This window comes from Neodiprion pinetum, chromosome 3 (genome assembly GCF_021155775.2).
Source record: "Neodiprion pinetum isolate iyNeoPine1 chromosome 3, iyNeoPine1.2, whole genome shotgun sequence".
Classification (NCBI taxonomy): Eukaryota; Metazoa; Arthropoda; class Insecta; order Hymenoptera; family Diprionidae; genus Neodiprion; species Neodiprion pinetum.
Window position 1 is genome coordinate 29,966,248 of NC_060234.1, and position 21,273 is coordinate 29,987,520.

Genomic DNA, 21,273 nt, shown 5'->3' on the forward strand with positions numbered 1-21,273 from the left:
ACAGAGGGTACAACATAATCAATCGAAAATATGAGCGAACGTTTCGCGAAATATTGTTTGGCGTTTTCTTTTTTCAACTCTTAATTTATTTTGTCACTGGTCAAAGTTACGCGACACCCAAGCATTCCTCACGACGTGCTTTAAGCGCATCCTTTCTCGTCGCGTCATCCACGAAGGTGGCTCGATAACGATGTCGGCTATCACGTATCGATCTGATATTATCGTTATATCATTCGTTTATACTATATGTTACGTGTTGCGTTTTACGAATCAGTATAATTCAGACTGGTGTGAACTTTACGTGTACAATCGTGCTTCTAACCACGTATTTTTACATCGCCGCTCGCGATGCGGCAAGTTGGACACTTTTGCGCGTCGCTTCTGTACCGCAGATGAATCTGCATCACGCGTAAATACGTTATTCTTGCGAATACCGTATTACGTAATGGAGGTGTAGGTGTATCTCGGCAGGAGTATCGTATCGCATTGCCGCGTTCAGGCTCCTTCAAGCTTGGCACTGCCACGGTTAAAGGTGGACGGCTGTTTTTTTTTACCTCAACAATAATATAAATCGGTACGCGACCGTTGTAAACTCACACGAGCTCCGTCTCGTCTGTTTCGAGCAACTATTCTACACCTTTGCGGATTCGAACTTTAGTTAGACGAACAATTTCCATTCGCGGTGCAGCCATTCAATTTCGGCTGCTTTATCTTTTTTTTTTTTTTCAACGAAACGACTGCTCCTTCGAAAGAAAAATGATGTGTCGTCGTATGTAAATCGTGGATCGATTTACCGATCAACTTTTTAACCGGTAACCGCGTAGCACATATTATGTACCATGCTTGTCTGCAGAAAGAATGATTAAAACGAGATGTTTTCCTCACGGCCGTCGCAGCTTTTCTTTTTAACTTGACAAAAACAGGCTCACAAGTTTTGCATGTGACGTTAATCGAGCGTTTAACCATTCATTTAGTTTTGAAAATAAAACGATTGATTTCCTTCAACAGCCATGTGATGAAAAAATAAAAATGGAAGAAATAAGACGAGAAGAATTACGCCTGCAGCCGATTTCTGCAGCGAGTGTGACTCGGTATGATAAAGTGGATGTTATCTCGAAGAGATTTACAACGGCTGCAACGGTAAGTATGGCGAAATTTTGCAAATCGATTTCGCCACATACCCTGAACTACCGCGAGCGGCGTTTAGTGTCTCGATTATTAATTATCGCCCGGATAACAGTGACGAAGGCTTGAAGTACGGGTAATTATTAGTTTAGAAATCAATCGTCGGGGCTGAATTTATTGGAAAGTGTAACCGACAAAGGACTTGGCAGATTTGGCTCCATCGAAAGAACAAGGCCTTCGGAGTCCCCGAGTTACTCGATCTGTACTAGATTTTCGATTTCTCGTACAGAGATCGGCATTGTTTCGACTCTTCTAAATGAGTCACGGATTGCTATACTCTGTCCGTGTACTGTAGACGCTCTGTGGTGACGCTGGGTTCCCTTAAACTGGGTCGCATTACCGATTTCGTGCGGTTTTCTTTTTGCTTTGTTTTTCTTTTCAAGATCTGTTTCTTTTTTTACTATCCTTTTTTCCCCGCTGGTTCGATCGCGGGCCTTATCGCCGTCGCCAGCGATCGAAATCGATCGAGGGCAAAGGATATATCTAATAATTGGAACCACAGCCCGGTCAGGGGCACCGATTTTATTCAATCGGACACAGTTATAGTTATGCACATCTCTGGCGAATGGTTAAAACTTACTTGAGATATTTGTCTCTGAAAGAATATTGCTTGATATCACTTTAATTTTTAAAAAGATTCCAAAGTCTCGCTCTGCGTCTTGATCAATATTTTACTTCATCACCACGTATAAGTATTATACAAAATTAACGGGCCATCAAGAGGCCGAGATCTGTTTATATTACGTACTCGTTTGAAATACGAAATAAGCGTCACACTATCATTCTGTATACAACAATCAGTTACATTGCACTCGTATATTGTACGGATATTTAGGTTTATACCGAAGGCACGATTTAGGCAGTTATGTTTAATTCAATGATATTTTTAACAAACGATTTATAATTCGTAGTCGAATTACAGGTACGTATACGTAATACGGCGCGCCGTGCGGCGTACAACAGTTTAATATATGTATGTACCAAGAGATCCGCTGTTCTACCTTGACAAGTCAACGCTATATATCTCAGTCCCGGTTGCGCACCTTTCAAAAACGTCACACACCTCGGTACATAAATTCGCCTTGAGTTTTAGCGCGAGCTGTCGAACCAAAAAACCGTGGCTCGAATTCCGGCTTGCGATATCCCAGCAGACGACCGATTGCAGAATAATATAAAATATACCGTGCCGATTTCTCGAAGCGCGCGGTTTTAAATTGTTTAAACTTTTGCGGAAATGTCGGTCCCTTGTGCAACGCCCGTCAGCAGCACAAGGTACGTGGCGCGTGGGAGTATGACATAACAATAGATCGATCGGCGATCGGCGATCGGCGAATCGGCACCACACTGCTGCAATGTATACTTATATATGTATAGTTACGTGACTACTCGTATATGTATTTACGTAAAATTGAACACCAACCGACACTCCGCTCCCCACAAACGATCGGCCGACCGGCGACCGGATATGTTCGCCGATTATATTCTTCTTCTTCGCGGTTTTACGGACGGAAATATACTGCTGTCATCGGTTTGCGACCGATAACGTGCGCTGCTGTCCGGCTGGCTCTGTGCTTCGTGGTGCACGACTTGAACCGACTGAACGCTGAGCGAGGACCGTCGACTCCCAGGTGAGCGGGAGGCATGAGCGTCGATGACTCGTGTCTCGGGATCGGCAAACCGTCGACTGCACTGCTGTGCGGGCGGGACCCCGGGGCCCTTGGGCCCCGTCTCGCCGCGTCGCGCCGCGCCGCGCCGCGCCGCGCAGCCACAGTCCGCGCACAAGGAGAACGCACCTGGCCATTCCGCCTAGGGGAAGCCTCACCTCTGACCCTTGTCCTCGCAATATCGCCTTGGCACGATGGGTCAGCCCTTCGCGGATTTGTCTCTCTCCCTCCCTTCCTCCATCTACGACCTCAGGTTTGACGAGACTCGACCGAACGCCTGTTCCATTCGTGTAATAGTTACACATTGGACAACCGAGTGATCAGCGATCGGTGCAGGAGAAAATTTTTCAACTCTTGAACTACTGGCTCTTATTAGTTTCAACCTTTTTCGCACCGAATGTTGAAGTCTTCTGGTATTTATCGTGATACGGATCCAGGTGTGAAAATCGGAGGTTATGGTTCTTGCTTGACGAGCTGTCACGAATTTCCACACTCTTACAATTAGCGTATCGAGTTTCGCGCGTTAAATTCGTAGTTTTGCCTTGGCCTTGTTTTCATCATTTGCTCATCAACGTTTATTTGCATTAATTTTGAAGAGCCGTAATTATTTTATTAGTGATAACGATATAACGTATATTTTTGCTATCAAATCAATTATATTAGTCGGGTGTTTAAAGTAGTAATACACTCGAATACGCGCAACATATAAATTACTATTTTTTAAATTCTAATTTACACCATGTAGAAAGAATTTCGTATTACATTTTTTCTGTGGTAGGATGCGAATTATTTTTCAAAGAAACAGTTACTCGTATTTTCAGAATAGACATCCGAGGAGCACACAAAGTTTTTGCTGTTTTTTTTGTCATTCTTTCGAGATATTTCACTGCTTCTTTTTAGAAATAACAATGATTATTTCAATCGAGACACATTCGATAAAGTGGCTGAGCACCATCACATATTATCAGAGGCTATATCCTTACCAGCTGCAAGCATGTGAGATTAACGATTAACGAACGTGGTACTCAGATTTTCAAGTTAAACAAAAACTGCAAAAGAAATAAATCTTGAACTCACATTCGGATGTAGATTATAATATTCATTCGCGAAATCCCATCACCATACCATAATTCAATTTTCGAATATGAATAAAATTAAAGTCCTTTTTTTCCATCCAAAAAAAGGCCGGAAAAGTGCGAGTGGGACTCGCGGCCTGAGGGTTCCGTACGAATTTGATTATTTTTTTTCTATGTGATACAACTACAAATTAACTATTTTCGGACTTTTTGCTTTACTTGTGCTATGAGACATGACTTCTCTCCAAATTTTGTGATTCTAAGTCAACGGGTATTCCCCCATAGGTTTTGATGAGTGAGTTTGCGAGTATCAAAATATGTAACATAAATAACCGTATCTTTTGATTGCGTTGACTTAGAAGCTTGAAGTCTTTACACCGCGAAGGGACCGTAGACCTCAGTATTTGATATTAATTTCAACTTGATACCTTTGCCCGTTCCTGAGAAAAGGGGCTTGACAAACGGACAACAAACGAGTTCATTAGGGTTCCGTTTTTTCTTTTTTAGGTACGGAACACTAAAACAGAAAAAAAACGCAGTGAAGTTGCAATTATACATTATATGCATAAGTTAATTGGTCATAGTGCAAAAGTTCATTTTACCAATAGCCCACAGCCCAAGTTGTGTAGTTTCAAAAGTAATTCTCCGACGTTCACACAGGTCTTTCTCCATAACCGAATAGTTTAAAATTACAGCCATATCCAAAACAGCAATTCAATTATTACAAATTATCAGGAATTATATTCGAACACTCAAAACAATACCTTCGGTTTCAAATGAACTACATGCAAATTTAACCATCGAAATGTTGATTTGTTTTCAAATAATTAATTAATTAATTCCTCGCTGCCGGATAAACTTGAACGCGCCTTCGCACAACGATTTGCATCGGCGGCAAACGTGGAAAACGAAGCGACCTCGAGGTATCGCTAGGTATTCTGATAACGCTAGTCGTCACGTTACAAGCACGTAAGGTTAACTTGCCAGTCATTAACGTGATATACTCCGTACACAACGGCTACCACCGCATCTGTAAACGGATTATAAGTACGCCGGCATGTAGCTGCAATGAAATAATCAAAGAAGTTGAGTGCGTGGAATCGCAAAAATAGAAATAAGTTCAACAATGACGTCATATTTTCCGAATTTCCATGGAACCAAAGATCAATTTTTTTATCTAAATGGTGGTGCAGGTTATTGAAATATTTCTAGACTGTATACTAGTGTAGGTATACTATTTACTTCGCGTATTACATGCATCATTAGTAAACAGAAATGCTCAGGTTTATTCAAAAGCCAACTTTGGTAGAAACTGCGCCTCTGGTGTCGACAAGTCATTACATTATTTTGATTTTTATTTTCCTGATCACTTCGAACAAGTTCCCTCAATATCAGCCCGACATTTTCGAGATTTAAACACTATTCTAATAACGGAACAAGATCTTACGCTCTCAGAATTACTTTTATGGTGAATCCATACTAACTTTTCAAAAGTATCGTAACCAATTTCAAATCAACATCAAAATATTGAAAAATTGCTTGAAAATCCAAATGTTGGTAATTTTTTTTTCACGCTTGGCTCGTACCACGTCGTCAAATAGTTATCACATCAGCTCTTATTTTTCGGCGCGAATGTCGCTGTTAGAGCACAAAGTTTAAGGGGATGTCGGACTTACGTCAAATACGGTAGATCCTGTTTTAAAATTATTATTTTTTTTGAATAATGAATCTCTGCATACTTTCAGAAATGATACGGCTTAAGATTGTGCTTGTGGGTCGACTAAAGAAACTTTGCATAATTTATGACAATATGCAAAAAATATTTGATTCAGTTGCAGTAACGTACGATAAATTCGAATCAAGTGAAAAATATCTACAAATGGTGCCGTGCCTTCGTTAATTTAACAAACATTTCTTAGTCAACTCACAACCACAATCATAAGCTCTATCATTTCTCAAAGTACTAAGAGATTTCATTACTCAATAAAAGTGAGAATTGCAAAATACAGGTTGCTGTATTTAACGAAGGTCCGGATTAATCTTGTAAGGGATGCGCCGTTCCCGGCCAGGGCATCATTTTCAGCCAACCATGTAAGCCGTCCCAATTGTTGTTGACACTAAAATTCTATCGAAATATTTATTTTAGCACAAAAACATCGTCTACAGTAAATATGAGTGAAACTCATGACCACTCAATTGTTTGAATTCATGAAAATGGATATGGCCAAAAATAAATTACTGATGGCCACATCTAGTGCTAATGTGGCCAAAAATGGTATATCTTATACCCTACGTCTCACCTGTAAAATTCGTTTTCTTTGGAGGCTGCAATTGTGTTCGAATCGTACAAACACTTATTTTCGCAGTTCGGGTCGCGGAGAAGACCGAATCTTATAATTGATCAACGTCCAGTTGCGAGTGAAGATCGTCAATTTGAATGTCTGTAGCATAAGCTCGAGAATAAAAGCTGAATATCGAACACTTGATTTTCAGAAAATATTGACACAGAAGACAAGCAAAAAGAATTTTATAAACAATATTGTTACATAGTTGTTTTCGTATCGGACAGGAATGTTTTTTTTCTGAAAAATCCTCGTTAGCATGTTTTCTACAATAATTCTAACAACAACAGGTGCAGCTGAATCGAGTCCAACGTAATCGTTCCATGGAGTAAATTCACCGAGAAGAATTTCTAATTGTGGTATCTACACAGTCCGTAAACACTTTCATTTTCACCACGAATGAAAAATTAAGTTGTACGTAAAGAATAAAAGTAAATTTTGTAGGTGCAGTTAAAAAATTAGTATGCGTTACTATTTTTGAAGGTTATGGTCACTCGTAATTTGTTTCCTCGTAACTATTGCGATGACTTGATGTTGGTGCAAGAATAAAGTGATGTTGAGGCGTTATTGAACCGAAAAAATGTAACAAACAAAACAAATAGATTTAATATTGCTATAACGAGAAAATGTAGTACATATATTGACAACTATAATTAAACTGAACAGCTACGCTTGTACCGGATTTTCTTGTAATTCCAACAATACTTGAATCGTTACTATACCAATTGTACTAAAATGTACAATATACAAATTAACATAAAATATAATAAACGGAATGTTTCTCACAATCGGTGCATAATCGCTATCGATGATTCATTTTCTCGTCTCAATACCTCGATTCGTGGGCAGGTGCCTGGGTACTTGGGCTGCAGGGGGATGCAGATGAAGGCTGAAGCTAGTAGCCAGACTTAGCATCGAAACTATCTGTTCCCGTTAAAATAAAGCAGTCAGTTGAAGCTCTGAGAGAATCTCAGCCGTCAAGCCTTGCCGAATTATCCTATTTACAACAAGTTTATTGCATTTGGCTGCTGACTTTGGCCGCTAGAGCATCGGCTTCACGGGATGCAGGGTAGGAAAATAAGGGATCCCGCATCGTCCAGCGACGCTTTGCGTTCGGCCGAGCGGTGCTTCGCGGGTAGAAGCGAGATGAGATGAGGCCCCGGGTCCGTTGGCGAGCTGAGGACCGGTACCCGCGTGCCTGTCCTCGGCTGAGGCCTCCTCACCTGTGCGGCGAACGCTTCGAGAGAACCGTGAACGCGGACTCCGGGGGACGCCGTCCCCTCGCCTCGGTTAGGGACCAATCCGCGCTGCGTGAAGGCGGAACTGTACAGCCCTCGTATGCCCGTATTTATTATTCAGTTTGCAAATACGTGGCAAAAATTATCTTCTCGGAGAGATAGTAAGAGGGAGAGAGAGAGAGAGAGAGAGAGAGAGAGAGAGAGAGAGAGAGAAAGAGGGAGATAAAAAGATAAGCTGAGGAACGGAATGAGCGAGAGAAATAAAGAGAGAGACAGAGATAGAGAGAGAGACAGAGAGAGAGAAATAGATAGAGTGAGAGACCCCCTGTACCGCGGACCAGAGAGGTGGAGCTATGCGCTCGACCGCCGATTGCCGATCGCCGATTGTACGGACAGAGGTCGGGGAGCGGCGAACGCCGCGTTTTCACCGCGCGGTGCGACCAGAGAAGCGGAGAACCGAGCGCAGCGGAGCGCGGGAAGAAAAACGCTCGGTGCTAATTTGTTGGAATCGCTGCCGGGAACACCCGACCACTGCCTAGATCTGCGATACCTATACCCCTCTGACACTTGTCGAATCAGAGATGCATGATGGGAGAAATGTTGGATGGAGCAGAATGATTCGTAACATTGATTACGGTGCTGCGATTTCGGAGAGAAGGGACAGAAAGGTCACGGGGGATGCTTTCTTTACATCTCTGTTGTATGAGTCGCTACGGAGCTGAAGCTAGCAGCCAAACGGGTTGAATCGTTATTTGAAATAGAAAAATGCAGTTTAGTTTTATACTCATAATTCTATAAAAGTATTGGGGATTCGAGGTATTTCACAAAATTTGGTTTTCGGTATTCACTACCTTATTTGAATTTGAACATTGGAACGTTTGGCTGACAATTCTGGCTCTAGCTTCAGCTTCTTTGGTTCGCTGTCTACTTTTCACATGAAATCGTAGTATTTTAGAATTAGTATCTCTGCATTGATGATGATATACGGAATCCTGTACACGTCCATTTTCGGAATTCGTACTGATTTTCTCTATACGTAATTCTTACGTAAAATTTATACGCAGAAAAAAAAAGGAACAGTCCGATCAACTAAATCAGCGATCGTGAATGGTGAAATCGAAATTTGATCGATGCAACTAACCACTAGTTGATTCAATCATTAACGTATTAAGCCGACAAATTTTCAATCACGTCAACTAATGTTCACTTGCCGTGAGAACTGAATCTTTACGTTTTTAACTCAGTAGATTTAACCGATTCTTTTTCTCTGTGATACTATTGTGTTCGATTGTGAGATTATCGATTAATTTTACCCAATCAAGCACAATCACCCAATGAAAAATTGAAACAATCCTCAACTTGGTAAATCTGTATTTCCTAGTATGTTTACTGTTTGGATTTGGAAGCAAACTCAGTCCACGTCAAGGTTTTGTTTCTGAATCCATGTATTAGAGACCAGTTGACCGCCCGACCATAACAACGCCCTAACGATCACCAACATCGATCGCATGACAACAATCGGTAATCCGGCTTTTGAACGACGAAATACAGCTCAGATATCATTCTGTATTCGGTGGTCGGCGAGTGCGGTTGTACGATCTGGAGCTACACGCGATTTGCTATCGGCGTTTACCATTATATTCAATCCCGGCTATCTTTTTTTGGTTAGCCTTTTTTTTTCAATTACGAGGCTTTCGTTCCACTTCAACCGTGAGTTCAACCCAGATAATTTATGTTATTTTCATTTAGTTACTTTTATTTCTGTCCATTTTTATTTAGTTTGAGAGCCCAGTGCTCTCATTGAGAGTCCAGTGCTTTCTTTTAGAGACCAGTTCTCTCTTTGGTAGTTGAGCGCCCAGTGCTTTGTTTTAGAGACCAGTTTGCTATGTGGTAGTTGAGAGCCCAGTGCTTTCATTGAGAGATCTGTGCTCTCTGTGAGTGTCAAGAGACGACCAGTGCTCTTGATGCGTGTTATTACTTACACTAAAGCTTATCTTGCTATTATCATAATAAGTATTAGATTCACCCTTCAATACAGTGTACCTGCAGTCTCAATCGTTGTCATCCCAACACCAGAAATAAACTTTATTTTCTATTCTAGACGTACATTTACAAACACTTACAATTAGTTTCTTTCACTCGAAACGACTAGCGTGTGCAATCTCATCAACGCTATGACGTGGTGAAAATGATCGAAGTACGATAATCTTTCCCCGTCCACTCGTTTCACCGTTTGATGGGTGAAATTCAGGAAAATAATAAAACTTTGAGGAAAAAAATAAACATACTCGTAGATATATAATTGTCAATGACCTGTGACGTGAAATCGGCGTCTACGGACTCGAGGGTGGGTTAAATTATTCATGAAGTTAACCAGCGTTGATTTTCGCATGTATACAGCAGTCGTGTGGTTCCAGAAGACTGATTTCACTCCTGCAATGAATCTCGAAAGAAGGCTTGCGGAATGGAGTTTTATGATAACGATTCATCCGCTGCGTGTAGTTCTTGCTGACTTTTATTTGTTAATCTCTGATTATACGACTCGTTACCTTCCCCAACTCATCAGCATTTTAACTCTCCCGTTAGAGATTCATAATTTTCATTTTTTCTCCAAGAGGATTCTTCCTGCCTGCTGTAAGATTCTCTGGCATTTACACGAGCGCAGATGTTCATTGATCTCGCGATTTGGATTTCGATAAAATGTACGCAGTTAATCTCAGTACTGTGACTACAATCACAGCTGCATTATATATTGCTTCCAAATACTCGCCGGTTAATTCATTCAATTTTAACCCACGTGCGCAGGGCGCGTGATGCGTATCTTCGGAATAAAAAATACTTCGAAATTTTACCTCATGTACACATGGCAGGTAGCCCGAACCAATAAATTTAACGTAGAGTACCGCAGCTGTATTCTGAACGAGAATAGAACGTGATACATCCGATTGATTACTATGCAGCTCACATATCTTTCCGTCCTCCTACCGAAGAGTAGATTGTGATTCGAGCAAACGAATGGGCTGCACCGAAAACTTTCGGTTTTCGAAATCACGTCACCAAGACGAGATTGAAATTCTAGTTAAGGTTTAAATTCATAACGATTCGTGCGATCCATTTATTTTGGCAATCAGAGATCGACAACTTTGCTTCAACTCTTTACAGCTCGTTACGCAGCTGTATCAGTATAATAATATCTAACGATAAAATTCGGGACAGGCATTTCGAGTGTACATAAAATGTTATTTCTCCAGTACTGTTGCCTCGTTTTATATACCCTAAATTAAACGAGGGGCACAATCGCTCTGTTGGATCTTTTTTTTTTTTGTTGCTTCTACTTCTGTACCGGAACAAATAGTATGATAATTAATTCAACTCGTTTGTTGTAATTATCATTTCGTATCTACCGGTGTTTGATGAAGACAAGCTTGCGTTGGGAAATTGAAGTAATATTGCAGCGTTCCGTCGTCGCGTTTTCTCAGTTTGTAACTTCATCTATTGCGCTAAGTAATCCGAGCAAATAAACCTTGACTAGCTCGGAGAATTTCGGGAATTATTCATCCTGCTGTCTGATCTTTCTTGATTACTTCCTCCTCTACGGGGTAAGGATTACAGTTTGAAAACGGAGAAACCGTCGGTTCTTTCGCGGCTTACTTGGGCGGATGAAGCGAAGAGTACGTAATCGGTATGGAACAGAGTACATTTGTTTTAATCAAGTTCGCTTACTCGAGCGATATTTCAGGCAGCTAATGACGTAGGACAAATAAAAAAGCTACACTCGCGCTGAAGGAACCCGGCATGACTGGTGAGTTTCGAGTGTTCCAACCGCAGCAGAGAACGAGAATTCGGTTAATTAATGTCGAGCTCAGTTTTCGTTTTTATTTTCACGCGACAACGCCGCGACTCGAGTTAAGCCAAAAGCGAACGAAACGATTCGCTCGGCAATCCCCCGACGCGCGGGTATAAATATCGGCCATGTTTCGTTATGCCGTACATACACGCGGGTGTCGTGTTGAAACGCTTATTTGAAAATAAAATAAAAATAAAAATCACGGTATATCCGGTTAAGTTCGAGTCAAGTACCGTTCTCACAACTCCCGCTATTTCCCCGCCCGCTATCGTACATAATGTACAACCACACATTGAGAATGAAATTTTTCAACTCGTCGTGAGACGTTACCGGAAACCACGTCACGCCACCGTCATTAACGCACAGATCGAGAGAAAAATCAATCGGGGATGTCACGGAAGCGTGTCCAAGCCGCGGAAAGCATTCGAGTGACAAATTTCCGACATGCGACCCGTGGTGGCATCCGACTTCTGCAGGAATCGGGAGTGTAAGCCCGGGAGTCGGAGGTGCACCGCTATTATACCTACTCGTAGTATATCCGCACGGGATAGGAAAAGAAATTTTCTTAGATGCGAGCACGAAGGAGGAGAGGAGGCCTATCCGAGCGAACGTTGCTAATTTAGATTGTATCGCGTGAGAAACAGGAAATGACGAAATATCCTGAGCGCTGACTTACACCGACGACTCTACAACGGAGCCCGGGTAGAGAGCCTGCCTCCTGGTTGCCGGCTGATGCCTTCTTTGCGACCTCAACGGCGAACACGCGATGAAGGAAGGCCTTCGGATTCACGAGGGACCATCGCCACCCGGAGCTGTGACCCTCTTACGTCGTGGTGGAAAACCGCGTTTAGTCGTATGAAAATTACCCAGAAGCGCGTCTTTGAACATGCCGATCCTTGCGAATCTCACCGCGTGTTGTTGTTGCTGCGTGTTTGCCGATTGAATTCGGGCAGAGCGGAGGCTTTCTCTTAGGCCTTGCCAGCCTCCGAAGTTACAACCGGAAAACGTTAACGTTAAACTCCTGAGAACGGATGTGGATTAGCTTAGAGAGGAGATATAACTACGGTGCAAGATGGCGCCGCAGTGATTTCAACGCGACGCCAGGGAAACGCAAGCGGCACGGCTCGTTTTGCTGCAGCTAATCGTAAGGGTTGAGAACGCGGTGCTAATTGCGTGCAGGTAATTTGAATTTCGAAAGGAGAAACATCGCTGGAACAGGCTGTGAACTATTTTATTAATTAGTTGATCAGCCGCGTATCATCTTCGAGAGGATATCGCGAGAGAGTATCGAATTTTCCCCTAATACTTACAATTTTACAATCGATTCCAGAAATTGGTGACGAAAAATGTCAATAATTCGTTAAGGGTTACACGGAAATTTCTTTTTATCTGATATATATATATTGCAACTCTTGACAAACTGAGGAACTGGCACTATTTTCTGTCAAAGTTATTATTACACTTCTCTGTAAAAATTACTGCAATTATAACACCGTCAATTTACCACGGAGAAGATTGGAAGTTACAAAAATTGCAGTAACCTCTAAAACAAAAGCGTGCCAGTCCCTGAGGTAGAAAATGCTAATCGGTTTGGCGAGATCGTCCTCATATATAAACTCTATCACTCGATATAAATTCTGCGATAGATCTCTTTCAACTTACTTTCCGCCATCATCTTTAGTTTTGTCAGAATTTGTCACTGCGACATAAATTAATTTATACCCAATGATCAACGATCAGGTTAATTCTTTGTCACACGTTTGTTGCATTTGTTTCATTTGCTCACCCCCATCCGGGGTTCAAAAGACGAACGTATAAAAACTCGGATAGCCGAAGAGTCACGGAATCGTTACCGCGACAGACGTCCTATCGGTGGCTGTTATCTTTGACTCAATCGTGGCTGATTACACGCTACCTCAAAGGTCGTTGGTTTGCCGTTGTCGCGGTTATACGTATAGGCATTGTCCGTCGTCACGTTGGCTCCTCAAAAGTGGCTTCGGAAGCCACCGCCGCCGCACCGTTTCACAGTCGCAAGCACAACGTGACAGTGAGCGCAGTTACAAGAACGCGAACAACAATATTTAACGCTTGTTAATTTCCTGAAGCATTACCCTGCGAGTTAACCCTCAACTGCGTCTCACCTCCACGAGCATACAGACGTACGATATACTTTCCAGACTCCAAATTACGCGAGGAGACTTTCCAATCGTGCAAGCATGGGTAACGCGAACCGCGTGTATAAAAAAGTTGAAGTATTAAAAATAGTCGAAATGAAACAAGAAATCGGAGGAATAACGATCCCTTATTCCCCGCGAAGAGGGACGAGAGCTGATCGAACGGTGGTTGGGAGAGAAGAAAATTGGAACGAGGTGAAAGATGCGATCGCCTGCAGGCATAGATTAACCGCTGGTCTCAGGGTGGAAAGATGACGTTACAGTGACACGGACGCGTTGTGGGCGTATATACCTAGTAGCGCGTATATAGAAAGGCTGCACGTCGGCACGTATAAGCTGAATTTTATTTCCCCACGAGTTACTTCCCTTCACGAGTGAAGCGACGCGCCTCGCTACGACTAGGCGACTCTTAAATCTCTCACCTGTGACCCGAGCACAATGTGTGACCGAGAGGCCAGACCGCCACGGAGGGAAGGGTTAAGAAACTCTCGAACTGAAGTGCCTGCACCGGAAGTGGGGGCCTTGCTTTCTGGGCTAATAACCCTACCCACACACCCACGCCGAGCAACACCCACCAACGACACCGACGCTGTCCCCCTACGTTCGCCGGTACGGCTCTTGACTAACACTTTGTTGAACCCGCGAGACCCGGGGAGTCGCAGTCGGCATTGCAGGCACGCAAACGCGACTCCAACACGTACAAATATCCCATCACGGCACTTCCTCTCCCCCCTCGATCTGCACCTTTGCAATTATATACCGTGTTAAACCACAGGGTGTTTTTAAATTCCATCCGCACGATGCCGAGGTTCTCGATGCTAGTTAATCTAGGTCGGATATAGGTCATGATGTAAGCGAAGGTTCAGAGTACCATGTTATACCGGAAATACGTATGTTGTGAAAAATATTGTCCGGTGATAGCGGGGTTGTTGCGTTTAGTGTTCGAAACCTGAGTCATGATACCGTAGTAAACTTCACGGTGCAAAATCGTGGCGACGAGAGGTTATAAAATCACATATTAGTTTCGTGAGCCAAGGAAAAAAAAAATTATTGGGAACATTCTTGCGGTGAACAGACAACGTATTTCAATAATTTAATATTATATAATTCATCAAACTAATATCATTTTTCCTCAAGAGCCTGAACTTTTTTTTATTTTTTGTCGCATTCAATTCTGATTCGTTAATTTTGGCTCCAATGGTGTATAAATTAGACAAATATTTCACGTAACAAAAATATTCAAAAGACACCTAACTCAATTTGATCTTTAGAATATTTTTGCAATTGTGTGCAGTATCGCAATTTGTCGTTATTTTCACTTTCGAGGTATCTATCTATTTTAATTTTGCTTCATGTAGCATGTTCTGCAAGAAAATGCTGCCGGGAGGGATTTAAAAATTTCTAGTCTCAAGTCCGTCATTTTCCTTACTTTACACTCGGCGGATTCTTTTTCGTCGAAAACTCGAAGATCCGCGGAGACAATTAATCAAAGAGTTAAGAAACACGTTACAGCTTGTCGGTGGAACCCTGCAAGAAAGCGTTTCCGGAGTCATATTCATATACCTACCTACCTATGTACAACTTTTACGACTTCAGATCGACATGACGATATCGCCTATGAACAACACATCGTTCCGGAACACCTTGCGCGTGTGTGTATGCGGTATATAACAGATATGCACAGGCACGATGCATAGTGCAAGTATACGCGATATATCCGCACCCGTTTACACGTAAAAGAGGCTGCTTATCAGCTACCCGAGGTTAGATTTCATGTTCGATCGAGAGTTGAAAGTGTGCGGATTCTCGGTATACACGTCAATGATCTATCGGTTGTAAGAGTGCAATTGCGCAGATTTCAGAAAGACGAAGCGACTCACCAGCACGATGTCGGAGGCTATATTTTGCGATGTTAATTTCAAGTCATAAAAAAAGAAAAAAAAAACATGACCGCTTCACGGCGGCATTGCGTAACCGGCATCGTTGCAGGATCGTTTTGCCAGTCGTCTCGGTTGAGGCTTCATTTTAATTACAGACGGCGAGGAAGGCTCGCGTAGAATCGGGTTAAAATTCTGTGTTTATTCGAAGAAGGTTAAAGAGGGAATCGAAGCCTTACGCTTGGATGCAGTACTCTTATGGATGGATAAAAATTTCCACAAGTCACCGCGCGGCGTAGGCCGGATCGTCGTAGCTCTCCTACCTCGTACCTTATACCTTTTACCTTATACCTACCTACCTACCTCTCGGAGACTCCTGGAGCGGCGAGGGCTAGCAAGGGGGCGAAATGGTTCCGTTCTTCTTAAATCACGCGAGTCGTACTTCCCTCTCGAATGAAAGGCGAGTCGAGTAGAGTCGAGTCGAGTCGAGTTGGGTACCCAGTCGTATTTCCGTATTTTATACACACCGCGGCAGAAGATGGGCACGTAAGTGCAACAAGTAAAATAGAAACAAACGGAAAAGCGATCGGCCCGTTTATCAGAAACGTTGGACGACTCGGTTGCGTCCGTCGATACCTGATGCCGTGTACCTACTACTACCTTCAGCTAGGAGAGACTGACGACAAGAATGCGACGAGCGGGACGACAAAAAATACCATCGCCATCCGAACCTCGATCGGTGAGTTCTTCCAATTTCAATCCGCCGTCGACCCTTGACCCTCGAGTTAGTTTCGGCTACTCGTCAACCGCGTTTCGGACTCTTGACTGCGATCTCGATGCGTACCTAGCGACTGAGGTAAACACGAACGTGACATGCGGTCGCGGCTTGAATCGCGAGGTAAGATAATTCTCCGAAAAGTATTCGGAGGACCGATTCATGCTACCCGGTATAGCGAGGTCTCGACTCGTGATATCGCTGCGAGTATACGCTCGGAGAATCTAGTTAAGTCATTGCTCGGCGGGTGGCTGCAGCGGAGGTGGTTTATTGTACTACGCGGCAGACATGCTTTATTCACCTGCGGAGAAAATCCTCGTGGGTTGTTCTCATTTCGAGGATAGGTACGACGTACGTACCTTGCCTACCTACGGGGGAAACGCGCAGATGTCTGGTGTGTAAGGAACCGCTAAAATGGTGTTGACTCTTATCGCGGGATCTAGAGCGGTGATCCGAAGGAAGCGAGGAGCTCGCGGAGCTCGCGGAGCGGGCTTGTTTCAGCCCTGGCAGCGTCGTACGTTACGTTGCGTTGTGATTCACTGTGAAATATAAGAAATAAGGCCATCTAGGTTCGCAACGCCGGGTAAACTCAAACTTTCTTCGTAATGAGACGGCAGATAAAATGACAAACACACGCGATTTAATAAGGATACCTCACCGCCGTACGTACACACACACACACACACACACACCGTTCCAGGGCCAAGTAGGATTGCTTCTCCCCAAGAAACGCCGCGCTACCGTTAAGTGTGTGCTATCAACCAGAGCAAGAGGTGCTACGCTTGAGTTTTTTCTATTCATTTTTTTTTGCTTTCTTTCTCTCTCTCTTTCCTCCCTCCCTCCCCTCACCTCTCGCGAAGTATCGCCGACGAGATTTGCCGTTCCACACAGTGATTTCAAACTTCTGTTTTTTTTTTTTCTTCTTCTTCTTTCTATTTTTATTTATCTTGGAGAGAATCTACGCCAGTTTGCAGAGCATGTAGGGGACGGTGTTCCGCCATTAACTTTGCTTCCTTTTTTATAAGTTTCCATCACTGATCACTGATAATATTATATATTTTTTTTTTCTAGTTACTATTTACTGCAGTATTCAACTCACGTCCATTATATTTTTTTTGAATCTTTTTTTTTTTTTGTTCAATGGAAATAGGAACAGGAAGATTTGATAAAGTCGCTGTGGAAAGGCCATGCGCTTGCGAATTGACGAAGGATTACCGTTATTGTAGTAAGCCAGTGACGGAGGCTTGTAATTCCTGTGTACCCGGTTCATTTCTGATTCATAGTTGGTAATGAGGAGACGGAGAATATTCCGCGTGTATACCTATCGTTAATTAACCAAGGAATTAAAAGTCACCTCCGAGACTCGACTATACAGTTACTCAACTATCCTCCATCACCGTGCATATATTATTCCGTGAAATTTACTAATTGAGTAATTACAGCGCGCAATCCCTCGTGATATCTTCTGCCCACCTGCAAGTGTGGGAACGCCAAATAAAAATTCTACGCAATAAAAGTAAAAAGAGATCAGGTATGGAATAAGAGAAAAATATTCGAGACGGATCGTTAGCAGGATCGAATTATTGGACTCCAAATACCATGAGAACAAAATATTTATACTACGATTGAAACATCGTCGTCATTTTCATTCATGCACACAGTGTAAGGCACGTATAATACGGTGTTTGCCTGTTTTGTTTTTTCGTGTTACGTGGTGGCACGAATGACTCATAAAGGCGTTAATTGCCCCGCTGCTTCCACAGCTGTGCACTTGATGCATACTTTGCAGTTTGTGCTACTGCAACTCACAATCAGACGCCATACTGTTCGATCATACCATACAACTCCGTTACTTTTTTCCTTCGTGATTACCAATGCCGTGCGATTCAGCTTTCGACTTGTCTTCAACCTCGTCTTTATTGTTCACTGCTCTCAATGTTTTAACATTTACCAATTTGCACGTTCACTTGCTGATTCAACAATTTGGACCATGCTGCTGCGTTGCCTGGTTTATGACGCTTGATTTCAAATTGTTTTCAGTGCTGCCCAATGAGACAGAAGTTGAAAGATGGTTCCGTCTTCGACGCAGTTGTTCATAGTATAAAACTGGAGATTTTAATTCGATTAGTTTGTAAAGCAGATCAGATGGCTTACTCTAATTCGTGTATTCGTTTATTGGCTTCTTTATACACGATCCGTGTTTACTGACCCTTGAAACTCGTTGATAACTAACGTCACGAGAGGTCACGTCACGAGGTACATCTGCGGTCGTGCTCCAATTGAACTCATCTTGCCACGAGATATTGGCAACCTATGAAACAAGATAAAAGATACATGGAGCGAAGAAAGATAGCAGATGTTACTCAAAACTGCAGGAAAACAACATGGTAAAAAATACCCATGCCAACTATATTTTTTGTATACAGTAATTTTCACCGTTTCTAGAGTGAATTCTGCATTTCACGAAAAATATTTTATCAAAAAACCCGAAGTGTTCCTCATTTCCTGCAATTTTGAATACAATCTGCTCTTTCGTTCTCTCCACGTATAACGTTCGTTGAGAAAAGAATGGCGTATTTTCGACGGGAATTATTCGACCGCCTTCCTTCAGCTGAGCTGATACCCCCGGAGGCTAAGACTGCGTGCGTTATACGTAGGTACCTACTACAGGGAGCGATTGAGCGCGCTGTTTAATTAACCAAATGCAGAATAGCGTCCGATAAACGGCACGTATCGGCTATAAACTTTCCGCCGCCTCCAACATTGCTGATAACACTCTCTCTATCGTTCGCTGCGTTTCTTATACGCCCTGTTATACCTGCTCCCCGACAGTCACATGCTCGCGTTACACGCGTTCAACGTTGCTACCGCACCACGGCTGCCCCCGCGACTTAAAAGCTTCTACAGAGGCAACCGGCGCCGCGCTACGCGATACGCGCGTAACCAGCTTCATCTGCTTGTTTATTAAGATTAAAAATATTTACCTTGTCTCCGCGGTTTTTTAATCGATATTTTACCCGATATTTTCGATGTATCGTTATAAGAAGTTTCTGAAAAAATCGAGATCTGTATCACACAGAAGATCTTCGCAAGATTTCTCACACTCCTAGGTTTACAGATTCTAGAATGTCTTTAAATTCATTTCGGACAAATCCAAGAAATTTACGATCTTTGGAATGCGTCAAGAGTTTCAATGAATCGATTTCAAATATTTACCGTACACGTCTTTAGAATTTAGCCATTGGCAAATAAATCATTTATTGAATGTGAAAAAACCTTCTCCAACTCTTGATTGCTGCACATGGCGAACACGATGATTATGTTCGGTGAATAATTGAATATTGTAGAATAAATTCCATCGATTCCATTTAAAACCGCATGCAACTCGATTGATATATAGTGGAAATTTCACCTTTTCAACTCCTGCTCTTGATCAGTAATAGTTATTTGGATAAATTCTTTCACAGAACGATCTAAAACAAGGTTGGTTGAATATAAAGACTTCATCAATCTCTTCTGGTGTTATTTTAAGGAACTTGTCTGTGCCGTAATTCACGTTGGAATTACCGACTGTACTTCAACTCTCCATAGTATCATGATTAGCTAAGCGGATAAGAGTGCGAAATGATCTGGACAAGGGGGGATCCTGATCCAGCCACGTTCTACTCATTTTTCGGGAAACTTAATTGCTTTCTGAAGGTTATTTTATTTTTCCGCTCATCATCAATTGCTGATGATCAATGAACTAGAATGATTGTCCGTAAGCCTGAACCTTTATTCCATATGATAATGATTTACTGCATTGGTCAAATAACTTGAAATTTTCTTACAATTAAATCCTTACAAAGTTGGCGAATCTTTGGGTTCCCCACTTGAGATGATTAACTCGTCTCGGTCTTTAGACGTAGAATTTAATTGATTTGAAACATTTTTTTGGTAACTCGAGGTGCGATTTAAAATATTTCCCGCAATCTCTCAAGCAACATCAATTATGCGAAATTTCTTCGCTTCCATTGAACCTAAAATCGGCCAATTTCAAGCCCAACTTTCGGAATGAAAGAATACCCATAAGTGAACAACCCTTCTTCAGCATACACGAACCGTATGAAAATTATTGAATCCGTCAGCGATAGAAAACGTGGAGTACGACAGGAGCGACAGTACTTAGCGGACACCCCGTATCTCTCGGCAGTTCTCGTAGATGGTTTTGAGTCGCGCAATTCCCTCGCAGGCGGGTAAAGTAAAGTCACGGCTTCTGTGTGCGTAACGCCACGCACGGGATGCGTCGTCGGTGCCTGGCGGTTGTTGGCGGTCAGCCGAGGCGGTCGACTCGATTTCGCCGCCACAACACAGGGGACAACCTCACCCCTCCTCCCCCCGGGGGTCCGTATTCCCGTCTTCCTCGCCCCCGTGCGGGACAGCAAGCGGGAAGGCAGGCAGGCAGGCAGGCAGGCAGGCAGGCAGGCAGGAAAGCAAGCAGGCAGGCAGGCAGCCTCCGCCGGGGAGACAACGTTAAGATTTAAGGCTCGGAGATGGGCCTATAAACATTGCCTGGTCCAGTCAGTGTTTGCTCCTGCCTCCTTCGCTTCTGTTCGCTGCCCCCTCCCTCGGATGCATGGGAGCCTCGTACCATCGGCTTATAGGTATAGGTACTTGACTATGCGAGACTTCGTCGATATTTCGGGTGCAGGGGCGCGCGGTGACCGCACAATAGAAACCAGCGTTGACGTTTGGCAATTAAGAGCTGACGCGGGGGTCCAGCGGGGCCGGACACCCTCGCGGCGAAAATTACTAAATCGGGGGGCAGCCGAGGGACTCTCTCGGGCGTCGCGACGCCCGCCGCCGGCGGCAAACGGCAAACGATGAGCGTCGAGGAACGGGGTGCCGTCCTCCGCCATTCTCCACCCCGTCCGCGGAGTCTCTCTTCGCCTTATTTATTCCTCTCTCTCTGTCGCTGCCTTCCTTTCTCCTCCTCCTCCTCCTGCTCCTCCTCCTCCTCCTTCTCTTTCTTCTTGTTTCTTCTTCGTCTGGCTCTTCTTCGTCCTCCTCTTCGTCCTCTTCTTGTGCTTTTTCTTCTGCTGCCTCTTCTTTCTTT